Here is a 27,779-nt window from a genome sequence, read left to right as displayed (position 1 = left end):
TGTTTAGTTTTATTTATTTCAAACATAATTAATGTGTGTATATATATTTAATTATATAATATATATTCCATACATTAATTATTTTCGAAATAAATTATATGAAGGTAATATTATTGTATTACAACATTTTTCTATTGAGATTGTTTGTGGCTTACAGTAGTTTACAGTAGTGTTTTGGCTATTATATTGAGGTATTCCATGCCTGTTGTGCTAGGGTACAGCTTTACTTGTTGCTCTAGGTATTTGTGCATTTGTTTTGTTTGTTTGGATGTTTTTGGAGTTAGTTGTGTAATGGATTGCTCCATTCTTAATTCCTGATAACTTTGCTCTTTTTGGAGGCATGTAATGAATTTTTATAATGTTGGTTTAGTTCGGCCTGTTGATTGGAGGAAGGCATTGTGCCAACCTTCAACTGCGTTGTTTGTTTTAGATTCTCCATTTAAGGTGCTTCTGTAAACATTCCACCAGGGTATTAGGATTTTAGGATTTCTCCTGTGGCCAGATCTATGGAGTCTACCTATCCAAGTGTCCTCAAAGTAGTCTAAGAGAGGACTTAACTTTGCTTCATTTTGTTTGTAAAATTGGCTGTCTATTAAAAGGTTGTTGTGTTCGGCCACATCTGTTTCAGGGACGTAAGCTAGTGCTATCAGTTTTTTTATTTGATATGCAAAAGATGAGCTTGTAGCATATTCTATGCTTAGAGTAGTTTTTTGTAAATGCCTCCGAAGACACTGATTAAAATGATAATAGCATCCTTGGATACAAGTATGGGGGTGTATTTTTAAAATAGCTGAGAGCATTGCTTGTTCAAAATCCAGTATAATTTTTTCTGGGGAATAGTCATTTGTTTTTTGTTTGATAATGTTTAATAAATCCATATATGTTGAATTAGTTTTATTTGGAAGCAGTGCATATAGTAGAGGTATGTTACAGTTTTGATATAAGCCATGTATTGTGTAAAGTTGGTAGAAAGGTCTGGGACAGATGTTAAAAGTACCGTCCATCATCCAAATTTGGCATTGTTGGAGTTTTATTAAATTTATAGCAGTATCAAAGATTATTATTCTTTTCTCATTGTTTTTATTGTCGTAAATTATAAAAGGTATTTTGTTTAAAGTTATAGTTTGCTTATGAGTTAAATTTATATCACTATATATTTTAGGTGGTGGAGTGGTAGTAGTAGTTGCTTTTTTGGTACGTGATATTGTTCTTTTGAGAGAAATTATATTAGGCATTTGGGTAGTGGCTGTTTTTGGGATTTGTGGAATTTGTTCTTTTAAAATTAGGCTTGTAGGTTTTTGGGAACCTGTACTAGCTTCTTTAATGTTTTCTAATGCTGTTCTGACTTCTATTTCTGTAACATTTGGAGGGTGGTTGTGTTCCCTGGTGTAAAGGACAGTTGCTTCTCTAGTTGTTGCTCTTCCATAACATTTGTTAGAGTAATATTTGCAACATTTCCAATTTACTTTCATTCCAAATTGTTTCTCTTGGGTATAAGTATAACCCATGTAGCAGAGTAATAGTTTCCCTTTTTGACTGGTAACAAATTCAGCTCCTTCTGTCATTTTCTCCTTTTTAAATCTATAAGAAATATATGGTATAGTTATTATAGTTATAGTTATATGTATTTTAAGTGGGAATTATAAATATTTATATTGTGCATGCTTACCTTTGGTTGAAGTTTAGTCTGTGATTTTGATGTTCTTTACTCTTTTCCCTGTGGTCTGTCTTTTCTGGTGTTTCTTTGCTTGAAAAAAAACATTTATTTGTGTTAATTGTTTACTTATATTTTGTTGGGTAGCTTTTACATGTTTTCCTATAAGTTAAAGCTTTTACTTATTTTATCTTTTGGAAAAGTGTTTGGATATACTTACTTTGGTAGTTGTATCTTTGTTTGTTGAATTCTGTTCTTTGATATTTGTTGTTAGTGGATGTTGTAGTGGTGCTAGAAAAAAAGAAGGATATATGCATACATTTTTACAATATGTTAGCAATTTTTAATTCTTTAGGAGTTACTGTTTGTCACATCATTTAATTGACTTACTTTGTATTAGTTGCTTGTTATGCAGAGTTTTAATGCTGTTGTAGGTGTAAGGCAATCTGTTCAATTTTCTGTTGTGGCCTGTATTTTCTTTGATGTCTTTATCTGTAAAAAAAATATTATTCATTACAATCCATATTTAGAAACATATTTTTGGTAGCAGGTCTGTTTGCTGTTTTAATGTTAAAGCTTCAATTAATTAATGTTGTTCGAGAAAAAATAGAAAATGATTACTTTGTTAGTAGTTTCGTCGTTTTCTTCTTAGGTTTTTCTGTTCTTTAGTAGTGAAGTTTTCTGTACTGGTAGGAGATAATATACAATACATATGTATGAGTAATTTGTCCTTTTTACTAACTGTGTAATTTTAGCAGTTCCTTTAATGAAGTTACATTTAGTTACTTACTTTCAATCCTCTTAATGGTAGGTTGAATCTTAGTTTTCTTGTAGGCGTCGTCAAATGTATCCACAGTATTCTTTCCTGTCTTCTACTTTTCTCAGGTAATTTGTTTGTTGGATGTAATTGTTTATATAGTGTTTTGGAGTTACTAATTAGTTAGCTATTGGTGAGTTTATGTTTGTACTGTTTTGATTCGTTGGTTTGTATTTTCGAAAAACTGTTGGTGTAATTAATTACCATATATGGTAAACGCTAATTAATGTTGAGCATACATACCTTTATATAATATGTTAAAGAAATAATTTATAAATGTGTAAATAAATTTTTTTTAATGTGAAAATATTTTTATTTATAAATAGTTGTAAAATTTTATTTTTTGTAGTGCTAATAGTAATTTTTAATGTTTAAAAGTGTTATAGAATAATAATAAAATTGTTCGATATTGCTTAATTAACGATATTATTGTAGTCGATATTTTTACTCTCGATATTTTTAACGTACTGTTTATAAATTTTAATATATATGTGGTCGATATAATTGATATCGATGTTTATGTATTGCGATATTTAATTTTCGATATTTGTGTATGTGATTAAATAAGTATAGGATGTCGATATTTTTGATGTCGATTTATTTGTGTCGATAATTTTGTACTACGATATTGTGTCTTTCGATAATATGTCATAGATTCAGCACCAGTGTCCAATAGAAAGGTGACATCATTTCCATCAACCTTTCCTTCAATGTACGGCCCTGACTGGTCTACCGGCAAAGAGGCGCCAAGTACGCACTCCTTGTCCTCCCCTCTCAGGCCCCGTCAGTACTCGTCGTCATAGAAAAAAGTGTCATTTAACAAATATTGCGAAGTTGCTGCATTTCTGTTCTCATTGCCCCCCCAAATCTCTATATCATCTCCCTGCGGTGATTTTCCCTTAAAAGTTGGCTTTGGCGCTCGGGGTATTTGAATCGTTTTTACCTGCTGCTGGGTCTTTCTTGGCTTTTCATTCTGCGTCTGTGGAATTAAATCAGGGGTTTGGGTATTATCGGACTGTAAATACGGACACTCGTCTCTCCAATGTCCAATTTCCCCGCACTGGTGGCAGGGAAATTTCTTTTTGGCTTCCTCTCTGCTCATTTTTGCTCGGGGCTTTCCTCCACCCCCACCCCCAGGGCCTTGGTTCTGAGTAGTTTTATTTATCTTACTCAATTGTTTTTCCTGCTGTTCTGCGAGCTTTACTTGTGCCCACATCACCTTCTCCTTCAGGGCCTTCTTTTTTTCTGCCATTTCGTCCTCACAGTACTTTGCGTACCGTAGGACCTCGTCCATTTTCTTGGACTGCCAACAGATTTTGTTATCTTTTATCCACTGACAAATTTCTGGTCTTAAACCGTTTACAAACCTGTAAATGAAATGCGTCATGTCCTTCATTTCGATGTTATCTATACCACTGTACGTTTTGAACACCTGCAACAGCCTTTCATAAAAGGAATGCACAGTCTCGTCCCTTTCCTGCGTGGTTCTATCTATCTTGGTCCAATCGGTTTCCTTTGCGGGCACTTTTAGCTTCAGATGCTGAATTACTTGTTCATATTTCCTCATTACCTCAATAGAGGGTTCACCTGTTTTGGAGTCCCACCTGTTTTGGAGTCCCTCCGGTATTCCTCACTAGGCCAAGCTATGGCTATTTTACACTCAGTCCACAGATCTACAGGGACCACTATGTCGAAGAACCCATCCAGGTCCTTCCACAAGCATTTCTGCACCTTTACAAATCTTTCTACCTGCCGGTACCAATCGACTGGCTTTTCTCGTAATTTCGGGAAGTCATTGGTAAAGGACACAATATCCTGTCGGGACCATGGAACATGTACATATTTTCCTCCTGGCACTTCGCGCATAGGGCATAACTGTTCTGGTTTCTCAACTTCCTTTAGGACGAATTCGGGAGTTACCTGCTTAGATCTGGCCTCATCTTTTTTCCTAGCCCATCTGGCTTTCCATCTTTCTACGTCTCCCCATTTCTGTAACACTGTCAATAGTTCTTTGACCTGTGCCTTTTTCCCTGATATATTCAGGTTTTCCAAATCTTTGTCTGAAAATTCTGCTCGGTATGGTTTCTGCAAGGGTTTCGATTTTGAAATATCTATTCCCATGCTAGCGGCAGTATCTGCCAATTTTTCATGAAGTACTCGGGCATTGCGGGTAAGACTTTTGCAAATAAACAACAGCTCTTCTTCAGAGTAGGTATTTAATCTGTCTAATCCCACATTTCCTGCCATTAGTTCTTCTATTTCTACTCTCAATTTGTAGAGATCTAATGGTTTCGTCTGCGAAGTTTGTTTTTCTAATTCTTGGCTCCATCTTTCGATTTCCTCAGGTGTGACCAAAGTGACACTTCTAGTACCCGAAGTCGATTCCATTTGAATCTCCCTCGAATTAAAAGGATTATGCCTTTTCTGCATTCTTTTCCCTGTATTTCTTTTGGGCAGATCCATTAGTGAGACTTCAGACTCGCCCTCGCTTGTCTGTTCATCTACAATTAAGGGTTCTGGTCTTGGCTGGGTTATGACTGGGGAAATGACTGGAGGGTTTGGACTCTCATGCCGATCCCCATACAATGGAACCACGGGTCCGATTGTTACTGGGATTGTCAATGCCTCAGGACTGGTATTTAACTGGGACATTTTCTGAATTATCTCAGCTCTCTGCCTTGCTAGAATTTCTCGCTCCTTTTCTTCCAATAATCTTTCTACGGATTTGTCATGTAACACTTGTGGGGTCAGAGTGGGAGCATAACTCGGGGCAGTGGGATGAGTCTCACTAGGTCCTTCACCATAATTTGGTCTTGGGAACAAACTTCCTGTACCTAGGGACCTTGGTTCTCTTTCATATAGAGGCTGTAAAAATTACATTCCTGAACCTGAGGGTCTTGGCTCACCCTCATAGGGAGGTCTCGGGGAAAAATCGCTTTCACGGGAGTGTCTGGCATCCCCACCAGCTGATATTCTTGGATAGATGTCTCTTGTATCTACAGGACCTAAGCTCTCGGTACAAGGAGGTATGGGCCAACCCCCTCCTGCACTGGCTGATCGGGCCTCATCCTGAAGATGAAGTCTTCGGGAATTATCCCCCTCACTGGAAGGTCTATTTCTTTCATTATAAGGAGGCGGACTTCTCATACACAGGTCATCTAATAATTCATCATCCGACTCTCCAATAGGTACCCAATGTTTGCACTTTTCTGTTTTCTTCTCCCCCCCAGGAGGACCACATTCTGGCAACATGGGAAACAGTCCTTCTACAATCATATTCTGTCTCCACTGTTTCATCTTTTTGGCTCGGGCTTCCTGCTTCAACTTTGGGTAAAATTAGTTAACCCTTTATCCATTCGGGGCTTACCCCTTTCAAAAGCCTCGATTTCCCATTCCTCTAGTGCTTCATACTGCGTTAACCTAGGTCTGGGATGTAAGTCATTCATTCGGGTTCTAAGATTGAATAGAATCCTACTGTTAAAGGTACCCTCTAACGGAAAAGCCAATACTCCGTCATCCTTCGTGTATTCCACCCAATTCTCCAACCATACACATGTGTTGTACCCTTTATCGAACATCATGAAAGATGCGGGAGTGTTGGGTTGCGGTATGACAACACCTTCTCTAGTTTTAATCGGCTTGTCCTTTTTGAAATAATTCTTCACTTTGTTTACAAGAGATACTTTCTCTTAGTTCCGTACATAATGTCGTTTTTAACGCCTTTCCACTGATCGTCCTCAAATCCCATATGCCGTGGATCAGGTCTGGTATGCGGTCTATACGAATGCCACATACGATTTTTACGAGTGACTTTGTTTACAAAATCACTTCCAATCCGAGTGCGTCTATTATTTTCGTGCGACCAATGAAATGCACGAGTTCAAATAATCTCGACCAATGGGTGCGCGGCCCTTTCGCAAGACAGTTCCCACGCTCCGGCGCTCACCCCTCCTTTACAATTTTCAGCTCTGCTACCAGCTCGCTATGCCTACCAATCCCAGCGCGGCACGGAGTGACGTCAGAGCAGCTTCGCGACTGACTCCTTCCTTCACAAGGTAACGGAAACTTTCTTTCTTTCTAAAGTGCTTAGTGCTTTGTTATTTAACAACGAATACACATTCGCCACTGTGCTCAAGTGTCTAGACAGTAAAGAGTTTGGTTTCACTGCAAGTAAACTACTTCCATTTACTTTTCACACTCTACGAGTAGATCTCTTCTGCCTACCCTTCACACTAGCATTGGGGCACCTGCTACTTCCCTAGACTCATCCACCTTTCCGGGATATATCTAAGTCTAAAGTTTCACCAGCGAGCCCTTTTGCTTTCACCCAAGCTCCGATGAACCTGCTACTCTTCCGGTGTGACCCTTACTAGGTTATGCCACAAAAAGCCCAAGTTAGTGCTTCCAGTTCGGCCTAACCTGCACCAACTTTCCTTGAAAGCCAGTGACCTCAAAGAAAGTGGATTCTATTCACCACTCGCTATTCAATTCCCCGGGGATGTCCGACAACACATAAACCGTTTTACAAACGAATGGATTAATACATATAACAGTATAATAACAAGAATAACGATTTTAAAACATTTCATAATTTTTAAAGCAAACACTTCAAGTGAGTGATCAAATCACTCGAATGGTTTACTTTCATTTAGCAGCATCCAACTTAGTTAATCTTAACTAGTCCTACCTAACCTTTAACTATTCCCTAACCATCCTCGATGCTACCAGAAAATTACTGATAGAGATCGCAGGTCACACAACCAATATTTTCACCACTCAGGTTTCGGGCCCATATATTTCATTTCACCATATACATTGATCGGATGACCATACAATCTACTACCAATAATTGTGGGTCCCTTTCGATTACTTCCAGTGTACCCAACTTACCATCCACCGTTATGGGTACCTATGACCACGATGGGTCAGGGAGCTAGCTGTAAAAGGAAAGGCAGCAAAAATACAAAACCCAACATAAAAATTATTTCAATGTTTCATCAAATGACCACGGACAACTGGGAAGTTTTAAAAGTTTATCTTAGATTTCAGATTCTGCAATCATACAGTTTATAGTAATGAGGCAATCTATAATCAGAATAACGAAGAGCACATAACCATATAGGAAGAGTATTCAGGTAACCATCTAACCCAATAATGAGGGAATTCTGAAATACCGAAAATGGAATTCAAGGGAGTGTACTTAATGCTAGGAATTTTATGCACGTATTAGGAATTTTATCAATGGGTCATATTTCGAGAGAAAAGACACCAGGGAAACCTATACATCTATGAAAGGGTAGAAAAATGCAACACGCTATAATTCTAACGTTATTACTTCAATTCAGTATTTAAGAGAAAATTGTAAAACATATTTAATTCATAAACAGTATGGAAAGATTTATACTAAAAAGGCAGGGGAACATAGGAACATGCTATGAAATTAAAGGCAAATGACTTTAATGAGATGCAATGGTTGCTTGAGAAAAACATGGAAAATTATCATATGCAAAGGTATGTCTTTATTGAAGCAAAGGCAGAAAAATAGAAAGGTGCAGTTTAGAGTTTTCGGCAAGATATTTACCTAGACTGGTGTGAAAACCAACCCTGGCCACGGGTCAATTAAGGACAGGAAATACCCCAAGGAATAGCAGTCATCAATGGGACAGCAGGTGCAGTAGGGACACCTCAGGACAGGACAGGAAACCCAGATTAGGATCAGGACAGGACCACCAGGATACGACCAGTACCCGCAGTTCGGAAGCAACGCCTGCGCTCCACCCTCTCTGCAGCTATCAGTCAGAACCCCGATTGGGTTAGCGAACTCCCCAGCAAAGTGCTCCGCCAGCACTTTAAGGTTTAATAAAACCTTAGTCTATGGTCAAATTCGGACAGAGTGCTCCGCAGCTCTCTGTAAATTCAGTCACCTATTGAGTGCGTTGGGTCAGTGACAGGTCAGCTATTCGGACAAGTCGGACAAATTCCCTAGGTGAACCTAGGCTAGATATACTGTTTTGGGACAGTGTACCACCCCCCAAATGTTGCAAAGTGTCAGAATCCCCAATTTCGATTGGTCCTAAGGTAGGATTTGGTTAACACACCAATCAGAACAAACTATTGTAAGACCTATTTTGCATTCTAAGGTGCCGCCTAGCAAGATTAGGGTTCCCACGAGAAGTCGCACTGAATACAATAGAAAGAAATACAATGTATACAATAGAGTACAATCTAGTCCCTCTTGCTGGGTGAAGGTGCATCTTCCCATGCAGGCTTTGGCAGGAACCTTCTTTGGCTTGGTTTCAATGCCACCTCGTCACGGCTGGTCCTGCGCAGTGCTGCTCTCCAAGATGGACTCCCAAGCCCCCATCACCCCTCAGTGCCGAGGATACGTGAAAAGTAAGCGAAAACAAATTAGCACATAGAAATAAAGGAATGTATTACATGTCATGATTTCACACTTCAGGTTTATCATAAAAAAATATACTATGCAATTACGGGTAAGTGCTACACATAACGACACGATGAGCAATAGCACGAGCTTCACTTCATTATCACATTAAGCTGCCATTTTATGGCGATTACGCATGCGCACCCTTTCCCTCCAAACTATCTCTACGTGAAGTCACGTGAGTGTGACTGACGCATGCGCAGAAGAGGAAAGTCAAGCAGCGGCCATTTTAGGAACAAGGATTAATCGTATTAGTAAAACACATAGGCAAGCATCTCTATGATACCCACGCACATTCAAAATACATAAATTAGTAAAACGAACAATTGAAGTTACGAGATTATAATAGATTTTTCGAGGTTCTTGACTCGAGCAAGTCGCGATGCGAAATCTTGCTCTATCAGTACCACCGCTTCATCTCTTCCTGGCTGGCCTCCAGATTTGCCTGAGCAAGATCTCTGAAGCGCCTAGTCTGGTTCCTAAAGGCCAGCATGTAACTGTATACATCCTGGGGAGGTTTCCTGGGAGATTGCTCCCAGCCTTCTTTGACCAGACTCAAAGGTCCTCTTAGCGGGTGTCCATACAAAAGCTCAAAGGGGCTGAACCCTAGAGACTTCTGCGGCACCTCACGGTAAGCAAACAACAGGCATGGCAAGAGGACGTCCCATTTACGCCTCATTGGTTCTTCAAGACCCATAATCATGCCTTTAAGGGTACGGTTGAATCTCTCAACCAACCCATTACCTTGAGGGTGGTAAGGAGTGGTGAACTTGTAAGTTACCCCACACTCCTTCCACAAAGACTTCATATAGTTGGAAATGAAGTTGGTGCCCCGGTCTGACACCACCTCTCTGGGGAACCCCATTCTGGAGAAAACACCCATCAGTGCCCGTCCCACCACGGGGGCCGTCCCCGTTCTGAGAGGGATGGCTTCCGGGTACCGTGTGGCATGGTCCACCAAGACCAGGATGAACCTGTTGCCCAGGGCTGGCTTGGGGTCCAGGGGCCCAACAATGTCAATCCCTACCCGGTCAAAGGGGGTACTGACCACGGGAAAAGGTTGGAGGGGAGCCTTCTGCTTCCGCCCGCTTTTCCCACTTGCCGGGCAAGTTTGATAGGTCTTGCAATGGATATCTGTATCCCTTCTCATCTGAGGCCAATAAAAATGGGTGACAAGCCTGTCATAGGTCTTGTCCTGCCCCAGATGTCCAGCTAAAGGAACGTCATCAGCCAAACCCAGTAGGAAGGCTCTGAAGCGCTGGGGTACCACCAGCACACGGGCTGACCCAGGCTCAGCAGCCTTAGGCTCGCTATACAGGAGGTCGTTCTCCCAGTAAACAAAATGTGACCCTGACTGATCACCTGAGGTTTGGGCTGAGGCCTGCTGCCTCATACCCACAAGAGAAGGGCACACTTTCTGTTCTGCACAGAATTCCTCCCTGGAGGGACCACCATCCTGCTGCCAGTGGGTCAGCTCGGGCAGGTCTCCCAGTTCAGCAACTTGTTCACCTGTGGGTTCCAGGGCATGCCCCTCAAGGCCTGCCTCCTCCTGGACCACAGGAACTACGGGGGACGGTTTCCCGCGCCCCCTGCCTCTTCTCTTCACAGCTGGGTCCTGGGCCATACTTTCAGGCTCCAGAACCCCATCAACACCCTTACTTGCTGTCATGGATCGAGTGGTTGCACACACCCACTCTGGCACACCCAACATTTTCAAATGTGTCTCCCTCTCCACCTTAGCCCAAGGGGAGTCTTCCAAATCATTGCCCATGAGACAATCAACAGGCATGGCGGGCCTTACAGCAACATGAAGAGTACCTGAAACTCCCCCCCATTCAAAGGAAACTTGAGCTACCTCACACTCTCTCTGGGAGTTGTCAGCAGCTATCACAGGGTAGAATGCGTGGGGAACAACCTGCTCTCTGGACACCAAGTGACACTTGACAGCTGTCACACTCGCTCCGGTGTCTCTGAGAGCTTCCACTCTATGGCCATTAATGGTCACCCGCTGCCTATATTTCTTAGTGTTACTAGGCAGAGAGGGTGGAGGGACCAATTCCATGTCTCCTAGAGAGACCAGGGACATCTCTGCGGGACCCTCCCCACCATGGGCAACCATCTCCTCCCCTCCCAGGGCTACACTCGCCAACTGACGGGGGGCGTCACGTGGTGGTGCACTGGGTGGTGCACTAGAGTTCTTCAAGGGACACTGGGGATCATAAAACCGGTGTCCCACCTGCTTACAAGCGAAGCAGGTCATTGGGCCCCTACGAACAGGTCTACCTGTCGGGGCCTCTGATTTCTTCTCTGGGGGAGGCTGGGAACCCTTTCCTTGGTTCCCTTGGGGATTACTTTGGGGCCCTTTCTGGAACTCCCTCTGTTTACCCTTGTCCCCCCCACTCTTCTGCTGGGTACCCTGCCCACCTTTGGCTGAGTCTCCCACTGGACCCTTGTGGACCCTGGTACTGACCCAGCGGTCCGCCTCTTCAGCAAGTTTTCTAGGGTTAGATATCTTGCTATCAATAAGGTGCTGGCGCAGCTCTGGAAAACAGTTATTAGACAAGTGCTCCCAAGCAAACAAATCATAAAGAGCATCATAACTTTCCACTTTGCTGCCCTTTACCCAACCATCCATGGCTCTGCAAAAATATGACACATATTCCACCCACGTCGTACCAGGCAATTTCTTACATTCTCTAAAGGCCTGTCTGTACTTTTCTGGGGTTAGGCCATACCTTAACATTAAAGCATCCTTCATATGAGCATAAGACATCCTATCCTCAACAGGCATGTCTAACAGGGTATCTCTTCCCTCATTCACAAAGCGACCACACAACCCCGCTCCCCAATCCTTCTCAGGGACCCGGTGGGCCAACAATGCTAACTCATATGCTTTAAACCATTGACCAATATCCTCATTCTTCTGAAAATCTTTGATCACATCTTTGGGAAAATAAAACCTACTTTCTGCAGGCACAGATGGGATGCTGCCACCAGAGGGATTCAATTCTAACTCTTTAGCTTTGAGCTCCAACTCCCTCATCCTGGTATCACGCTCAAAAGCTAACTTCTCTCTTTCAAACTCTAACCTTTTGATCTCCATATCAGCTTCTCTCCTGCCTCTTGCATTCTCTATTTCTAACTGCCCATTTATCTTAAGTTTTGCCATTTCCATGTTGTAAGCTCGCTCTTTCTCCCTTTCCTCTCTTTCTTCAGGAGAAAGACCCTTGGAGGAAACACTGCTGCCAGGAGAGGATGTGGGCCCATTCACTGGCACCTCCTCTTCCCCTTCCCCTGGCGGTACCACCACCGCATCAGAGGGATCTCTGGCCTCTACCCAGGCCTGCAATGCTTTGAGATATTCTGGTTTGTTTTTGCAGCCTGTGGTAGGAACTTTAAATTGCTTGCAAAAGGATTTCAGATCCTTTAACTGATAGTCGTTGATCTTACTCCTATCAAATTCCTCCTCAACAACAGGTGTAGTGCCTCCAGCATTACTCATGGTCAAAACTGGCAGTTTCAAAAATCAAGTTCCAGGAAAGCGGAGAACAAAAAATAGAATATCCAACCAAAACAGATTGTGGCTGCGCTATGGTCTGCTTTCACTATGTAGTGCACACTAATCACTGCACATGGGTCATAAATGCAAAGTTCAAATCCCACCGCTGCCACCAATGTTAGAAGCGGCTGTCTCTAGTTGGCAGAGGTATACACTTCTGACAAATAGGGACACACCTTTTCTAGTCAGGGCAAGGGGATCACACACTTAGATAACCCCTGCTCACCCCCTTGGTAGCTTGGCAAAGCAGACAGGCTTATCTCAGAGGCAGTGCGTTAAGCATTTATGACCACATACAGTAATAAAGTGAATACACTACAAATGGACACAACACAGTAGTATTATAAAAATAAGGATCTTTATATAAGGCTTAGCACAAGACCAAATAAAGACAAAAATATACCACAATCTTAATAAATACTCTTGGAAGGAAAAATAATAGTTCAAGCACGGTTTCTTCTTGGCACAAAGTCTTTAGTATCAAAAGCAACTCTTCTTCTCTAAAACACAGTTCTTGGCAACAATGTAACCCACACGGGAGTCACACGACGTCGAGGTAAAGTTAATCCAAAGGTTCGGCGTCAACCGCGAGGAGCGCTACGTCGAGCCCGGAGTCGCACAGACCCCCACAACACAGTACCTTGGAAAAGTGAAGCACTCGATGATCAGCGGCGTCGAGATGTCCGGCGTCGCGTCTTCGGCGTCGATCGGGCCTCGGAGTCGGGGCGATCTGCAGCGGCGTCGACCGAAGTCAGGCAGGAGCAGCGCTCACGAGGTGAAGCAGGATACGGCATCGTCGATGTCGATGTTGCAAGAGTGAGCAGCGCTCACGGCGTCGAGAGGGCTCGAAGTCGATGCGATCAGCAGCGGCGTCGACACAAGGTCACTTGGAGCTGGAGCCAAACTCGCTACTCACTGGCGTCGCTACTGGCGTCGATCGGGCCCGGCGGCCGGCGTCGAAGGTGCGGGACACTGGAGCCGTTACTCACGATGTCGAGCTGGATTCGGCGGCATCCATCGGCGTCGAGATTGCTGGATTCTTTCAGAGGTGCTGGATTCACAAGTTCCAGCAAACAGCACTTTAAGCAGATGAAGTCCTTTAGCCCTGTGACTTCAACAGGAGACTGGCACTCTTCCAGCCCTTGGAGATTTTCTGAGCAAAGATTGAGAGTACACACACAGTTCCTCTCTCCTGGTTCCTTGGCAAAAATAAAGAAGCAATGCAGGATTCCCCCAACAAACAGCACTCTGGCAGAAGGGGTAGGCAGTCCTTAGATCAGCAGGCTTCTTGTCCTTGGTTCAGGTTTCCTTGTCAGAAGTGATCTAAATTCTTGGTTCAGGGGTCCTTCTCTTATACCCCTTTTTGGCTTTGATCCCTTTGTCCATGCAGGGGAATTTCCCCCCATCTTGGGTTTGTTGTGGGTGTTGCCAGGCCGAAGCACCTGGCCTATTCACTGTGCAGGGCAGAGTCTTCAGCCGCCCAGCAGGAGCGGAGCCAGCATTGTCACTGGCAGGGGCAGGGCCATCAAGTGCCCGGCAGGAGGTGGGCCAGGAAAGTCCCAGGCAGGCACAGAGTCATCAGCCGCCTGGCAGGGGGGCGGAGCCAGCATTGTATCAGGCAGGGCAGGCTATCAGGAGCTACTCTTCCCCTACTCTCAATGCAAATGCCCCACTCATCCCACACTGACTCATTCAGACCTCTGGAGCCACCCAGCTCCTGTCACACGCACACCAGAACCAGCAGAGACCGGTAGACAGTTAGACAAGAAAATAGCTACTTTCTAAAAGTGCTATTTTCAAAGACAGAGTCCAAAAACCATCCACACAAACGGATGCGTTATTAAACCCTGAGTTCAGGGATACCAAACTCGACATTGCACCATGCTCCCCGAGCCCGCTAGGATTATAGCATTAATAATCCTGGCAGCCCATTCTAACTGATGGAGAGCAGGTTACCTTACAATAGTGAAAAACGAATATGGCTGTAATTCACTATTAGGACATGCCAACCTTGTCAGGCTTGTCCTACCTTATGCTTACAATGCACCCTGCCCTTGGGCCTACCATAGGGGTGACTAACATGAAGTTAAGGGAAGGTTTAGGGACTGGCAAGTAGGTGTACTTGCACAGTCTGCGTGACAGTACCAGACTGCACGTGGTCTAGCAATGGTAGACCTTCAGACATACTTTTACTAGGCCGCTCTTGTGGGTGGCACAACACGTGCTGCAGGCCCACTAGCAGCATTTGTATTTACAAGCCCTGGCACTCCTGGTGCACTCTACTAGGGACTGACAGTAAACCAAATAGGCCAAACATGGAATTGAATCAATACAGCAATTTCACATAGGGAGCACTTGCACTGTGGCACTGATCAGCAGTGGCACAGTGCCCAAAGCATTTACCAGCAAAAACATCGTAAACAGAGGAGGCAAACAGAAAAAATGGAGGAGAGACTCATGCCAATGATGCCAGGTCTAACAGTCCGCAATTCTGTCTTGTTTTTCTCCGAGGCATAAAGTGCAGGGAAGGGCCTGTTCCAGTCAGAGAGTGATTTGAGCAGTATGGTCCACAGAGACGTCATTTAACCCCTTCGCTGCGGCGGCTATTCCGCCGCAGCGCTAAGGGGGAGGCGGGGCCGCGGGGTGCTCCCGTACTCGTGACGGAACCGCTCCGTCTCGGCCCTCAGGTGAGCTGTGCTTGTGACGGAACGGTTCCGTCACGGCCCCGCCCACTCTTTAGAACGTCAGCACAGGCGCAGAATACATGCCGCGCAGGCGCGGCGAGCGGGCCGTGACGGAACCGTTCCGTCACCAGCACAGCCCACCCGAGGCTCGTGACGGAACGGTTCCGTCACGAGCATGGGAGGGGTTAATGGCAGTAGGGGGCTGCTACTTCTACCTCTGTTTTTCTGTTTATGACACCTGCGCAGTGCTTGGCAACCTCTGTGATATAACCAATTCTAACACTGACCTTTAGGAATTGTAGCTAGTTGCTTCTACCTGTTGTCAATCACTGTTGATTAATATGCTGATGTCTCTAAAGATCTCGGAAATACAAAGGGTGTCAGAAATCAGGGCACAGGGTTGTAATGCAATGTCTTGTGATGTCATCAAGAAGGTCAAAGGGCATATGATTGCACTCCTGTTGCCTCCTTTTGGGGGAAATGACGACACTAATAGGCTTCTGAGACATAAAGTAGATTTCACTACAGGATAAAACAAAAAAACAAAGTGAAGGTTTGCTTGCATGTCAATAGGTCTTCTCCATCTATGCAGAGAGGACCTGGATTGACATCTCTGCATCCACCAGTCTCACTCCAAGTCTGCTTGAATTTAGGAAACACCGTACGTCAGAGAACCGTCCATCGCAGTATAGTAAGGGTCCACCTCACATTTGGTTATCTATGGTCATCTCTTTGTGAAGAGCTAAGGTACACACACTCTAAGGGGCATATTATCAAGGGGTGCGATAGGAAATTATCGACGCTTTAGCGGCCGTTTTCGGCCGCTAAGCGGCGATAATTCTATCGTCCTATTAGCAAGCTGTCACTAACAGCAGTTAGCGACAGCTTGTAGGCGATAGCGAGCGGTTTGGGGCCCGCTTTGCATGTCAGTGATATTTATCGCCAGTGACATGCAAAGTGGGTGTACCCAACCTGTTAGCGACTGAAAGCAGTCGCTAACATCACTATCGCCTATTACCAACACAGGCATAGCGCGAATATCTCCAAAAACGAACGCCTGCTCAGACCAGTTCTTAGCCATTATATCCAATGGGAGGTGGATATAATGGCTAAGACCCTGTTAGCGATAATGCGTGAATATCGCTGTATTCTCAGCGATATTCACGGATGTTGCCGCTATCGCCGGGAATTTTATCACTTTTGAGATAAACGTTGCTAATAGCACGTTATCTCAGCGATAAAATCCGGTGGTGTGTGGCGATATAAAAATTACCGCTAAGCTTATTTAGCGATAAATATCGCTATTTGTTGATAATATGCCCCTCAGTTTGCTTTACGAATGAACAAAAGAAAACAAATAGGTGTCACTCACTTTTGTGATGTCTGAAATCGATCAATCTTTTTTAACCTTACTGTGGGCAATTCTAATAAAGTACAAGTGATTGACCGCCAGTAATTTCTTATTTCCCTTACTGAAAAGAACTCTGCATCATGTTGCTAGCCATTGGAGCGTCAAGAGGAGATATCTTCTTCTGGATGAGGAGCAGACCCCATGATGAAGCATGTCACCAAGGTGCGTAATGGTCTTGAGTCCTTTAAGTAGGCGTGCCCTACAGGGTTAACAGGTAACAATTGCCTTAGATGCATATGCAGAGGTATAACACAGGACACAGTAGCCCCTACAGCGAAAGGTGCCCCCCCAACCCTTCTGGGGCCCCATAATTCTTCAGGGGGCACTAATTCAGCCCAAGGGCAAGGAATATCTGTACATAGGGGAGACTCCCGGGCCCTTCTTCACATTCTGTAGGGGGCCCATCATTTTGCGTTACGCCACTGTGCATGTGTGCGCAATATTTGTAATTCAGGTATTACTGGGTCTTAAGTATATTTGGTATATTTGAGCATGCATTAACTGCTATTTCCATGAAAACACATACCCCATGTTCCTCCCAATGTTCTCCACACCAGTCTAATATTGTGACCTCTAATCGCTCTAAGACACAATTACGCACTGTATACTGTATATGGTTCTGTTAACGCTTTGAAAGCTTCTACCTTTGACTTTTATTCTTTGGTTATCCTCCTCCTTCCTTACATTTTTTCTTTCTATCTGTTTTATTTTCCTTTACTTCTCTCCATCATTATATTCCCCACTTCCTGCTCTCCCCATTCTGTTTTCTGTTTTCTTGCTTCCTTCTCTACATTCTTCCTAGTCTTTTTCCACCACTCCATTCATTCAGCCACTTTTCCACACTTTCCTCCACCCATATTTCTTTATTTTATTCAGCCCTAATTTTCTTCATCCATCCCTTCATCCACCCATCCATCCTTCTCTCCATCATCTGTTCATCTCTGCAACCATCCATCCCTTCATTCATCTTCTCTCCATCCATCCTCCTCTTTTTCACTCCTCCATTCCTGTGTGCTCTCTTGCTCAAAATGTTCCCACACCCCACAGACCCCACATACTATCCTCTTGTAGTGGTATTAATGATCTATTGTTTAGTGACTAGTGTTTCTGCTGAAAGTCAAATGAGAACTAAACAACAATTCACATGTTTTATGTTACACACACTTCCCTGTGGCATCCAACCCCGTTCGAGCTGCTAAAGTGGTGGCTCATGATGCCACCTGGTGACCTGTACAATGAGAAGTTCTTAGCCAGTTTCCATTCCTGTGCCTGTCATCCCCTCCATCAGTAGAACAGATGCCTCCTTGCTCAGATGATTCAGGACAGCTGTGATGAGCAACTCATCATCATCTTGTTTTTCTTTGCATGCTGGTACCCACTGTCCTGCATCTGTTCTAGCAAACTAAAATTATCAATACCAGCGTGCAAGGGAAAATTCAGGACAAGATGAGGCCTACAATCTCACCTCACTCCTTCCACTAATGACTGATGTACCGGTCTGCAGGTACAGAGACATCTGGAGTTCTTGCAAAGCACCCCTGTCCTGGCCTGTGGATTTATAAAGCTGCACCGAATCATCCATAGAGTCCTCACAATGCACCTTTATCCTCATTCACAGTGCAAACTGCCTTCACAATGGGTGGGTATCACAAAAAACATAGGGGCATATTTAAAAAAAAAATGGACTTAGGGCAATTTGAAAATATTTACGGGATACAGCACATTCCTGTCCTTTCAGCCAGCGCCGGCGCACAATTTGGTGTATAGCGTCAATGCAGACACCCTTGCACTATTATGCAAGAGTCTCTGGGCCCGATTCACAGAACTAACTTAAGACAAAATCCTAAACTTACTACTTTTGGTATTCACAGAAGTTACTTACTCATTTTGGTATTCACAGAAGGCACTTACTCATTTCGGTATTCACAGAAGTTAGGAGTCCTAAATTTAGGACTCCTAAATGCCTTCTGAGAATACCGAAAGTCTTAAAATTAGGATTTTTCTCAACTTTACTACTACTAAACTAAGAAAAATCCTAATTTTAAGACTTTCGGTATTCACAGAAGGCATTTAGGAGTCCTAAAGTTAGGAGTCCTAACTTTACTGCTACTAAATTGAGAAGAATCCTGATTTTAAGACTTTCGGTATTCACAGAAGGCATTTAGGAGTTCTAAAGTTAGGAGTCCTAACTTTACTACTACTAAACTGAGAAAAATCCTAATTTTAAGACTTTCGGTATTCACAGAAGGCATTTAGGAGTCCTAAAGTTAGGACTCCTAACTTCTGTGAATACCGAAATGAGTAAGTGTGTTCTGTGAATACCAAAATAAGTAAGTGTCTTCTGTGAATACGAATATGGTAGTAAGTTTAGGATTTTGTCTTAAATTAGTTCTTTGAATCAGGCCCTAAGTATTGTTGGCAGAAATTGTTTTATGCAGAAAGGGGCACCTTCCTGCACGAAAATCATCACAAGAGGTGTTTTCCACTTTCCATATGTGCTGCAGAATGCAGCACACATCGAAAGAGTAAAAAATGAGGAGAAATTAAAACATTTCTCCTTGTTTCACATGTTCTAAGGAGGGGTAAGGTTTTGCCACTGCCCCAGATTTACGTGATTTTGTAAATCTGGGGCAACGTCAAAATCCATGGGTGATGCGTGCGAATACCCACGCAACGCCATGGAATGCGTCCTTTTAAAAAAAAAATATTTTTTATTGAGCAGAGCACTAGGTACATGATATACATTTCGCAATCAAGATCAAAGACACAATTATTGAAACATTTTAAAACATTAAATAACTTCTTCCTTCCGTGACAAGATTAAAAAAAGATAAAACTGTAGCAGCCAATATCATCATCAGTATTTTAAAAAGAGACAATGTGCAAAAACCTGCGATAAAGTGCTTCATCAGAAAAGTGCAAATATTGCAAAGTGCAACAACCACAAAAGTACTAATGCTTCTAAAGTGCAACCACCAAGGAAAAATTGCTGGTGCTCTTAATTGCAGAATCTGCTACAATTTCAACCTCAGTATCAATATCAATATCAAGTGTTAATCAACCCCCTTTAACTTTTCTAGGTTTCCAAAATACTTCCAGTTTTTTTGAATTTCCTAATGGCTCCCACCCGAATGGAATGTGTCCTTGATGCAGAGTAGGCAATGCAGTGCTTTGTGCTGCTATGTAAAAACAACAATTGATGGACAGAATGCAGAACAATGTCATACATTCACCCCAGTACAGAGATCTGAGCCTAACTCCATCGTTTTTTTGCACTCCACACCACCCCAGTTCAGACATGGCCATATGCAAATCAGCCATGACCCTGTGCCTCATGGGAACAGTCCAGCCCGAACTGCCAAGCCATGTCTTTCCTGGAGTGGAATCAAGCATCCAAGGACCGGTTTCTGGCTATCAGCCGTCTTCAGCCACGATAGCTTGACTCCAGTGGTGTGGAGAGCGTGGGACTCACGTCTGAGCATACCCATCCCACTCGGGGTGACAAATGCAAAAACAACAATTGATGGACAGAATGCAGAACAATGTCATACATTCACCCCAGTACAGAGATCTGGGCCTAAATCCATCGTTTTTTTGCTATGCCTTACTCCATATCTATGAGGGAATGTAAAGCCACCCAGGGTGGCTTTCTGTTGCCTCATAGAAATGATTGAGAGGCCTGTGCCACTGGACCATCATAAAAAAGTTATTCTCCAACGGCACAGGCCTCTTGTGAATAAGCCCCTTAGGGGCAGACGTTATTTTTTAGTGCAAGGGGGATGAAAGCCGCAGGGAGCCATACTATTATTAAAAGTGGCTTGCTGCTGCTGTCATCCCTTGCACTAGTGCACCATAAAGGCTGCCTAGTGCCCAGGCAACCTGTGCACCATGGTGCAGAGGTGTGTGCATGCTGCTTTTATCTCATTTGTACTGGAAGCATGCCCTACCAGTACAAATCCTATGCCTAGAAAAATTCTGAAATACTCAACACAATGTAATTGTCCCTTGCAGTGCAGCACAAATACAATGGGGCATATTTACGAGTTCTGGCGCATCACTGCATATCAGCAGAGATGCGCCAGAACAAATGCGTCACGCAAAACTACCCTTGCGTCACGGAAGATGTGCCACATTTACAATGCGGTGCGCCGTGGCGCAAGGGTAGGCAGATGCGTGACGCATCTCGTGATGGAAAGGCGGCGCATTGCTGGAGTCGCGTCGCAAAGCGTGACACAACTCCAGCAATGCTCAGGGCTGCCCAATACTTAACATGTTGCGTCAGTCCTTACGCCTGCTTCAAGCAGGCGTAAGGAATTGACGCAGCAGCGTCGCGGAAGTGCCTGCATGAAATCTTGTAGATTTCACGCAGGCACTTTTGTGAGGCGCTGTGGTAAATAAAATATTACCCTGGCTGAATTTCTAGGCATTAACAAAGTATCATGCATCAAGTGAGAAGCAGAGTCCGTGGTATCTGAGTTAAAATGGGCTTTATTCCAATAACTCGAGTCAAAGGGAGAATTAGTTCCATCACCACAGAGGTTCAGGAAGAGTCTTCTAACAATTATTTACTGAACATAGTATATATACATTTCTTGTACATAGGCTAAGCAGAGCAAGAAAGAAAATGAGATAAGAACATGTGGGTGTACATGAGGGTGTGTACTTTGATGAGTCATAGGTGTGTGATAGGTAGGTGTCATAGGTGGGTGGGTACTTAGGAGGAGTTTGCATGACCAGCTGGAACTCTGCCCTACTTGTGCAACTTTGAGCATGACGTGCAATTGACGTGTAACTGGGAGGAAGCTGACTTTCAACCTAGTAGAGAGATCTCTTGTATCAAGGCGACTTGAGCACGTCTTGTACAATCTGATATGATAGGGGATGTATTATCTGGAGCACAAGTTGTTCATCACTAAAAGACAGAGAGGGCATATTTATTCGTTGCATGAGCTTTCTATGGGTGCAAGCACTGTAATTTACTTAATTGGAGACAGAATGGCTAGGCCCTATCTCCCTCGGATAACAGTTATACATAATACAGTCTTGGCAGGCCTCTTGCTGGGCTTCTCTCGGCTGAGCTAGAAGTATGCGAGGTCAGAGGGACGTAACTGCAGCTTCAGTGTGTCAGGAGTCATGAAACACCCTTATTTCAGAAAAGTGGCTCGGGCTGCCCTAAAAATGGGTTCAGTACAATATTTATTTAAAAGTGCTCAATGCAATGCAAATACATGGGCCTTATGCTAACTTAATGTTTGGGAGACTTGATGACTGGCATTTCTAATGCAGAACATGTTTGCAGAGGCCTAGTGATTCAGGCCACTACGGGAAATATGCATGGGTGACATGCACATGACATGTAACATAGGGTATATGTAGTGGACATTTTTGGTCAGGCAAAATATCATTTTCCTCATTCCCTCCTTGTCCCCTACATAACCCTTTAGGATACATATATATTCATGAGACCGTATAGTTCATCATACAGAATCATTTGTTCATCTTTAACTCTTTGTTTACGTGGATGGGGAACACAGGCAGTGGCACACAGGCCGCAAATCGCCGGACCACACTGCAGACAGAGACAGCAACCAAATACCATAAGTAGGGCCATTCCTAGGAAGGACATAACTTTCCATCCCCATGCAGATATTACACCCCAGAACCAACTGGACCAAGTCCATGTGCCTGGATCTTGATGTATGGCATGAGCAATCTTGTGGAGCCTTGTTATTGCTTCGTACACAGATGGTGCATTATCTGGGATGAAAATGCAACAACTAGATCGGATGACTCTACAAGCTCCGCCCCTATCCGCCAAGATGACGTCTAGAACGAGGCGGTTTTGAAGAACGACAAGTCTAATAGCAGACTGTTCCTGGGTCAAGTTCGCCAGGGCAGATGCAGTTACATTTACAACTGTTTCAAGAGTCCTTGTTAACCTGCGTATCAGTTTACTGTTTTGGACGGGACCTATGAAGAAAAAGAATCCTCTGTTGAAATCTGTATATTGCTCCCAAGCTGTTTCAGTCTGATCGATCCCTGCAGAATCTGTCTCTCTCTTTTGTCTAACATGTTCTAGTCGTGAATCTCTATGATAATTTGATGGGGCTAGAAAAACGGGTGGCAATAAGAATGCTATATAACAAGTCCCACCCCAGTCCAAGGGCAGATGTACATAGGCTGTCTGACCACAAATGAAATAGGTATGGCGTGATGTTTTGAAAGAAGAAAGTCCGTTATCATCAAACTCTACTACAGTGTTACACTTGCTGTGTCCCATATGTACTGAGCCTTTCTTACTAACACATAAATCACCTTTTGCTGGCAGGACTGAAATAAACGGTGGACCTGTGTTTTGCTTGGGCTGAACGTTTAACATTATAAAATTAACAGATGCATTTCCCTGTTCGTACTCTTCATTCTCTAAATCGGTTCCCTTTCTTTGGGGGAATCCGTCTTTGTCTGGAAAGCATGCTTCATTCATTACTTTATTCAGGTTTTCATATATCCAGCCACCTGGATAAGCTATGTACCTTCTATCTATTGAGGTCATTAGAGCAAACCATGCTCCACACGAACCATTGTGCGAGAACGGTAAAGGGTAGAAGGGCAAAACTCCCTTCGTTTCTTGATAAGGAGGCAGTTGGCCACATACCCAGCAATCGGTCGCATTGCTGGTCTGATGAGAATGGTGTAACATTCGAATAAATGTATTGTTACGCAGTGCAAGTCGATATGACAGTTCATGGGGTGGCAGGTCACTAAATGTATGCTCTGCGGAACTGTTACTGGAAGAGTGTATATGTGAGGAAATGGGAAAGAAAACATGTAGTAATAAACTAACACCAATCATAACAATGCACAGAATAAAAAGGATGATCAAAGTAACTATACATCTACTGCGTATTATCTTGCAGTACTTTTCCTTCTTATCTCTCTTCTTGCTATTCTCATATGTGATCTTATACATGTCAGAAATCGAGTCTAACCGATTCACCACCGGGTGGGCTTAAACAATTAAACTACGTCTGACTTGCTAGTTCTTAATCTAGACCTATACTCTTGCTGAGGGGTATTGTCTAGCAAAGGTCAGTGTTCTTTATTAACAGTTCCAAAGTTCCAAAGTTCCAAATAGTGATGAAGGTGAGTTCGGCCTTTACGTCCTTCCACCAACTTCGGCGTCTTCCAACGTGGCTCAAGGGGACTTGAACGATCAAAAATCCGGACACAAGTATAGAATCCTCTGGTGCTATGGCATGTTCCTTGACCTGGGTGTTGTCAGGGAAGGCAGCAGCAACCTGTGAATGAAAAGAGAGTAGTGCAGAAATCAAGGAAGCCAGGTAATCTGTCAGCATGTTACTGTCAACATCAGTAATTTTCTTTGGCATAGGCGTACCTCACATATATAGTTCATAAGGAGATAGGCCTGTTTGGAATGAGCTACCATACGCATGTAAAAGAGGGCAACCGGCAAGGCCACCATCCAATCCACGCCTTTGTCTGTACAGATCTCAGCAACTTTGTCTTAATTGTCTGATTTTGTCTTTCTACAAGGCCTGCGGCTTCTGGGTGTCTGACACAATGGAATTTCCATGTATAACCTAACAGAAGGGACACTTGTTTCATTAATTCAGAAGAAAATGGCTGACTGTTATCAGAATAGATGACACAGGGCAATATCTGGGGAAGAACTCGCGCACTAATTGTCTGGCTGTTGTAATAGCAGTATAATCTGGAACTGGATATGCTTCTGTCCATCTAGACAGTGCACACACAACTACTAGGACATACTTGTTAAACCTCTACATCTGTCCATTTGGATATAATCCATCTGGAGAACTTCAAAAGGGTGGTCAGGAGGATGAAATCTGCCTTGTTCCACCGGAATGCCTTTACCTGGATTGAACTGGTAATAGATCATACATGTTCGCTGCTTGTTAAACCAAATGTTCTGTAAGCTGTCTAGCATTGCCTTCTCTCCCAAGTGTGCGGGACTATGTGTTGAGAAGAAAACAATGTACCTTTTCCCCTAGTCATCTAACCTTGGTTAGTCTGGACCCCTCCTTGTTCAGTCCATTTCTTTATCTCATCTGTGGTGGCATGTGTCTGTATGTCGAGTACATCTTGAGTGGGATCCCTGACTGTCATACATGTTGTCAGTAATGGTACCTCTGTCCTTGTCGTGTCTGTTGGTGTCTGTAACTTTGGTATGAGCTTTGCATTTCAGGATAGAAATGGCTGTAGGTAAATGTATGGCCTCTAACAGGGCCTGAATAAGCTGGCTGTGCTGAATCTTGGTCCCATGGGAGGTCTCAAGAAACCTCTCTCTTTCTCCTCAGAACCCCGAAATCATGAACAACGTCAAAAGCGTATTGTGAGTCAGTATAAATGTTTACTTTCAAGTGCTTAGCTCTTATGCAGGCTTGTGTCAGAGCAATGAGCTCTGCTGCTTGTGCAGACAGGGTGTCTATTTTCTGTGTCTCTATGACTTCTGTGGTCACGGCATACGCTGCTACTAAGTCTCCTGTACTTGTTCTCATGCATGATCCATCTACATAGAGTGTCAGGTCTGGGTCTAGAAGTGCAATATCTGTCAGGTCTTGTCTTGGTTTATTCATTACTTCCACACAGTCATGTGGTGATGCATTTACTGTACTTGAGGGCAAAAGCGTTGCAGGATTCAGAATATTACAACGTCTGATCTCTATGTGTGGTTGAAATAATGTCAGTTCATATCCTGTCAGTCTCGCTACAGTCAAATGTAAAAATAAATAAAAATAAAAAAAACATAAAAAAGCATAAAATGTTTACTGTAACATGGAGTCGCTTAAAACTGGCGCTTGACATAATGCTCTTTTTAATTCCTCAAATGCCAAGGTGTGTTCTTGTGTCCTAGGGAGAACAGTCAAAATGGCTGCCTTCTGTGTAGTTAACTGTATGAGCGGTTTGCTAGATATGCATACTGGGGAATCCATTGCCTACAGTAAGAAGTGAAGCCAATAAAGGCACGTACTTCCTTTTGTGTCCTGGGCTGTGAAAGGTTAGTAATGAGCTGTATGATTCTTGTGTTAGCTGTCTACCGTGTTAGCTGTATACCTGGTGTACCCTCCTTGGAAAGCAAGTGTTGTACACCACTTGCTTTACACAGAAAGTACAAGACTGTCAGAGATGCAATGTCACAGTCTGGTTCTGATCTTGCTGTAATTAGAATGTCGTTTATGTACTGTATCAGTGCTGTGTTGGTAGGCATGTAAACACTGTCCAGCCGTTCCTTTAGTGTCTGACTGTACATGCTAGGACTTTCTGTCATCAATCTTACAGATATAAGTATATAAAAATAAATAATAAAAATGAATTCTCAATACAAAAACACTATTTTATTTTGGGGAACCCCTCTCAAAAGCACTTGCAGCTCATAAAAAAAAGATCCTACTCTAAATCCTGGTAATAGTATGACCATACTAACTACAATATGTTCTCTAAATGTATTTGAATAAAATCAAAGTATTCTTGTCATAGACAGAAGGCCTAGAAGCCTCGATACTCCTCACTCCTTTGAGAAGCAGCCCCTCCCTCTAGAATTATGTTCGCGCTCGGAGCTTTGAATCAACTCCAAGCCGGGCTACACTGAGATCTACAATTGAATGACTGCCAGATGCTGAACTCATTGCAAGAGCAAGACTCCTGCCAATTATTCTGTTTACACTACTGAGGGACAAACTTATACATTTGCAAGCGTGACTTATCTGAAGTCAATGAAGCTCTCAATGTTGACCGTTTCAGAGGAGCAACTTGGCCCCCCTTTACATAAACATTGTCTCCGTGGCTCGTCAAGTATTTTTATTCTGTTCGCGAAGGAAGCCTGACTTAGCTGGAGAACAGCCAATAATCGTCCGCGGAAAGGAATTGGAGGATGGCCAGTATCAACAAGACAGGCACTCCAAGAGAGAAAAAGCCCTCCCTTTACATAAACATCATTTACTGGGAACCAGGCCATCTCGGACGGACTGTGTCTCAAGGTCAAAAAAACACATTCCTTGTACTTCAAAACATATCTGTTCCCAGGCCAGAGCTTTCTAACTTTAACTGAAGCAAAATTTAGAACGTGGGAAAAAGTAAATTAATAAAGACATATATTTTTCTGTAACTGAGTGACATGCTAGCATTTTAATCTGTACTGCTACTAAAAAGCTCCACTTTCTAAAAAACACTTTTGTCTAACTTATTCAGCTAGAAGGCAAGACATTTGAAACATGGGCATTTGTTTAGCATGCAAATTACCACACAAAAAGGGACAGTTTGCTTCTGCACACAACGCTAAGCACTTTGCAGTTGAGAGGAAAAAAAAAACGAATTATCATGGACTGTTGCGTTGGGACTGTTCTCTGCATATATCAATTGAGCCTTCTCCACTAAATGTTTATCTGAAACCATCTGTGTAAGTATTGTAGCCCTGAATCAGACATAATAAATCCTATTTTCCAAGTCTTGTTTAATGAACACTGCTTTTACCGTGCAATATATCACCATTCTATCAGCAGCCTGTCAAAGTACATAGGTGAGCCTTGAAACTAAATGAATGCAAACTAAACTAATGTAGGGGACTCTTAGCAATGCACTAACATGGTAGTGTATTGTAGCTATCAAAAAGGGCCACGTTCATTAATTTCACAAATAGCCACTTTCCTAAGTGAGTGTGCTAACATTCACACGCTATTCTAAAGGGCAGCTTGCATTGGGAAAAATATTCTGTAGAAACATTCCTATTAAAACAAAAAACACTGTTGCATTACACTAATTAAAAGCACATTCTAAGATGGGTCTGTTTCATATTTTCTTGTCAACCGTGAAAACATTGAAGCACTCTTTGTGCAAACCCTTATCTTACATTTCAGAAATACGCCCATTGGATAACATGGCAAATCGTACCTCCACACAAAACATGCTTTTTCCACCACTTCCACAGCTCAGATCCTTTTCAAATTTTGCATCACAGTAGTCCAAGCTATTCCCTAAATCCTCACCAAAAAGCAACTAAATCCCTCCACTGGAACGGGTACGAATTTCCGCTCAAAAACACGCCCCCCCCGCAAACACCAAAAAACGCCAAAATCCCTCAACACCTTGTTGATCAGCATGTTAAAACAAATACTGCCTACTCAGTACAAGATATTAACTCTTTGGCAGCTGAAGCACAATCTTTCCCCAA

Source organism: Lissotriton helveticus, chromosome 11 (genome assembly GCF_964261635.1).
Source record: "Lissotriton helveticus chromosome 11, aLisHel1.1, whole genome shotgun sequence".
NCBI classification, from domain to species: domain Eukaryota; kingdom Metazoa; phylum Chordata; class Amphibia; order Caudata; family Salamandridae; genus Lissotriton; species Lissotriton helveticus.
The sequence above is the reverse complement of the archived record's forward strand: the minus strand, read 5'-3'. Positions refer to the sequence as shown.